A 4,122-nucleotide genomic window follows, 5' to 3' on the forward strand; every position below is an offset into this window, starting at 1 on the left:
AAGGTCAGTTTAATCATAGTGTTTTAATTTATTATCATCATTTGTCATTATAGTTCACTTCAAATAGCATTGAATTTTTTTGTGAACCTGCCTTCATCATGCTGGTTAAGGAAGGTATGTAGTTCCTTTGCTTTTGTAGAATTTATGCCTCATTATAGTTATGTTATGGAACTAAGCTTTGTAGGACTATGTGTGACAAGATACCTTTGAAAAATCTGCTTCACTACATGGAACCGAGAGTTCATTAATGTTAGAGATTTTGGGAAATTAATTTCTCAGTAATGTAAGTTTATTATTTTAGTGCCTTCTTAATTTATGGCTCTTTAGGTGTCTTAAGTTACAAAACATGAAGTGTCTTACTTGTGGAACATTGGTAGACTATGATAAAGAAAACAATTATAATCTTTTTTTTGGTTTTAATAATAATTCCAAATCATTTTAAATTAATAATGAATAATAATTAAGTATTAATTGAATTGAGCATAACAGAAAAACGTCATAATGAGGCTTAATGAATATCGTTATCGTTGTCGGATCAGGTCTGGCACCAGCATAAATCGTGGCTGATTCGTCAATATCGGATCAGGACATTGCCCCAAATCCTCGGTCCAGGCTCGATCATCAGTAATGATTCAGGCCTGTATCAGGACTGGTCCATGTTCCAACTCTTGGGCGTGTAGTTAGCATGTCCCCTAGTTATGTTAGGAGTCCCCTAGTTAGCTATTGTTTTTAGGGTTTAGGGGTTAGGGTGGCGGTTTTTTTTTAGAGCGTCCCTAGTCACTTTAAGAGTCCCCTAGTTATGTTAGGAGTCCCCAAGGTCGGGTTTATGGTTTAGTTTTTTATTTTAGAGCGTCCTCTAGTTCAGGAATCCATGATAAAAACTAAGTTCCAATTTGCATCAATGCGCATGCGCACAAGGTTATTTTACGGAGAAAAACGGGACGCCGGCTCTTTAAGCACTTCGCAACGGAAACCGTTTACGGTTCTGTAGTCACTAGGGATGAGCCTATTATTCCAGCATAATTTTAGGAATAATAGGGGCTTCTTCATATGAGGAATAATGCTGGAATAATTGGATGGAAATAGGAATAATAGTGGAATAATGGGTGGAGTTGAGGTCAATGGTGATTGCAGAAGAAAATTTTAAAAATTTTGGCTAGTGTTTTTTGGAAGACCTATTTTTAAAACACTGCTGGAATGCAATTCTTAGGTGAAAATTGATTGTTTGAGAAAATTATTGAGAATAAATTGAGAATAATAGGATAAAATGAAAAGAATAATGGGGGAAATTATTAAGAATTTCCAGAAAGAATAATGGGAAAATTTATGAGAATAATAGGCTCAACCCTAGTAGTCACTGCCTTTTTAATATTGGCTTCCTGTAATGTTTCCAATCCATGTACGTATAATATCTATTGATGGTATACCATATACGTAACCACTACGTAATGGTCAAATTTATTCTATTTAACGCCCAATTTAAATCACGGACGTTGTTCACCCGGGAATCCTAGTTTCCAATCCCGGTTACGTAGTCTCTAATATTTATGAGTGCAGTGAGACTGAATTTAGGGAGTGGCTTGTATTTCGAAAAATATGGATCCAGTCGATGTTGCTGATCTCTTCTCTGCTTATTCTTCAGGTAATATTGATCGTGTTGTTAGTCTGATTGATGCTGGAGCGTCTCCTTTTACTACTAACGATGAAGGTAACACATTGTTTCACTTGTGTTGTACCAATAATACTGACGGACCAAGAATATTAGAGCGTCTTTTTACTGTACTTGCATCAGCAAGTGTAAGCATAGATAGTGCAGCACAGACACAGTGGAAAAATGTAGATTTAAAACTAGTAGTGTTGTATATTAGAAATAATGATTGTGTTACACCACTTAATTTAGCTTGTAGCAATGGAATACATGGGTGTGTTCAATTGTTTCTATCACATTTCCCTACCACCGTTAAAAGTTCTACATTATTTGAATTATTTAACGATGTCATTAAATGTATAAATGATGCTGCTAGTTGGCAAATTATCCAATCATTATTAATGAAAATAACGCTCAGAGATACGATGGGCATGTGTAACGAGCATGAAGACACTCGACACCTCCTAAGACTCTTTCCTATGGATAATGAATACTTTCAGTTAAGTGATGGAAGGACAACTGTACTTCATTTAGCAGCTACATCAGGTAATCTAGAATACTTCACTACTATTGTTAGCTTAGGCTTTGATATAAACAGGTTTGATAGTGATGGGTACACTCCTCTTCACAGAGCTATTGAATATGGTTGTGTATCAATAGCGAAATATCTTATTAGCCAACCAAACTGCCTTTGTGAAACATTAGTAACTAAAGATAACAGTACAAGCCCATTACATGCTGCAATTGCTGCTGTAGGTGACCTATCATTAGTACAGGGTCTGGTGGAAAGAGGTGTGGATGTTAATGTTAGTGACTGTAATGGTGCAACTGCATTACATTATTCTTGTAGCTGGGGTCACTTATCAATTGTAGAGTATTTGGCATCTCTTCCTCAAATTAATCATACAAGAGATACTTGGGGTAGGACAAGTATTCATTTTGCAGCGGAATTTGGGCAAGAACATGTTGTCAAGTATATTGTTAAATTATGCAATCATAATATTAATGTAGAGGATAAGTATGGCAATACTCCACTGTATATGGCATGTATTTACAATCATTTACCAGTAGTAGAGTATTTAACAGGACAGCCAAACTGTAACATTAATAGTAGTAATGAGAGACACCCTCTACTAGCAGCAGCAGATAAAGAACATTTAGAAATAGTGAAGCATCTCATTGAATCTACTGGCTGTGATATTAATGTTAGAGAAAAGGGAACTGGTTCCACTCCATTACATAAAGCATGCTATAATGGATCACTGTCAATAGTAGAATATTTAATATCTAAACCACAGTGTAATAATGAAGCTAAAGACAAGGAAGGAAACCAGCCACTTCATTATGCAGCATGTCAAGGACACAAGGAAATAATTTCAATATTAGAAAAGAAAGTGAGTATGGATGGTTTATCTAAATGTATGAAATCAGCAAAGCAACTATCAGAACCAGATATAATGGAACTATTAGATGATTGTTTTGAAGATAGGAGATCATTAATTAATGCTTGTGAATCCGGAAATGTAGACATTTTACGTCATCTTTTGATTGACAAACACTGTGATATTAATGCTAAAGGAAGGAATGGCCATACACCATTACATTATGCATGTGAAAAGGGTCATTTTGAAATTGTTAAAATTCTGACTAATCATCCACAATGTAATATTGAAGTGAAAGATAAGAATAATGACAGACCACTACACAAAGCATGTGTAACTGGAAATTTAGACATTTTATGTCATCTTGTGATTGATAAACACTGTGATGTTAATGCTAAAGGGGATTATGGTCATACACCGTTACACTATGCATGTAGAGAGGGTCATTTTGAAGCTGTTAAAATTTTGACTAATCATCCACAATGTGATATTGAAGCTAAAGACAAGATTAATAACAGACCACTACACGAAGCATGTAAATCAGAAAATGTTGAAACTGTACGTCATCTTGTGATTGATAAATGCTGTGATGTTAATGCTAAAGGGATGAATGACTATACACCATTGCATTATGCTTGTGCAAAGGGTCATTTTGAAATTGTTAAAATTTTGACAGATCATCCACAATGTAATATTGAAGCCAAGGAATATTCTAATGACAGACCACTACATGAAGCATGTACATCTGGAAATGCAGACATTGTACGTCATCTTGTGATTGATAAACACTGTGATGTTAATGCTAAAGGGGGCAATGGCTATACACCATTACATTATGCATGTGAAAACGGTCATTTTAAAACTGTTAAAATTCTGACTCATCATCCACAATGCAGTACTATTGAAGCTAAAAACAATGATAATGAAAGGCCAATTGAATTAGCATTTGGTGTTAGCCATGTCAACCTTATCCATTATCTCAGTAGAGTTATTTCTATTCATCGATCCAGTGGTATAGCATTATTACGTGTTGTTAAGTGTATATTGACAGGTCCTCCTGGTGCTGGTAAGAGTACATTAAAGAAGAGACTC

The 4,122-nt window shown here is 35.2% G+C and overlaps 1 long non-coding RNA gene across 1 annotated transcript; it reads left to right on the forward strand.

Moving 5' to 3' along the window:
* Positions 1-17: 17 nt before the first annotated feature.
* On the forward strand, positions 18-447 carry LOC109589611 (uncharacterized). Its single transcript, XR_002188809.1, has 3 exons — positions 18-114; positions 159-283; positions 328-447. It is a non-coding gene; the product is annotated as an uncharacterized LOC109589611 (long non-coding RNA).
* Positions 448-4,122: the final 3,675 nt, after the last annotated feature.

The sequence above is a fragment of the Amphimedon queenslandica genome, unplaced genomic scaffold, assembly GCF_000090795.2.
Source record: "Amphimedon queenslandica unplaced genomic scaffold, v1.1 AMPQUscaffold_11118, whole genome shotgun sequence".
Taxonomy (NCBI): domain Eukaryota; kingdom Metazoa; phylum Porifera; class Demospongiae; order Haplosclerida; family Niphatidae; genus Amphimedon; species Amphimedon queenslandica.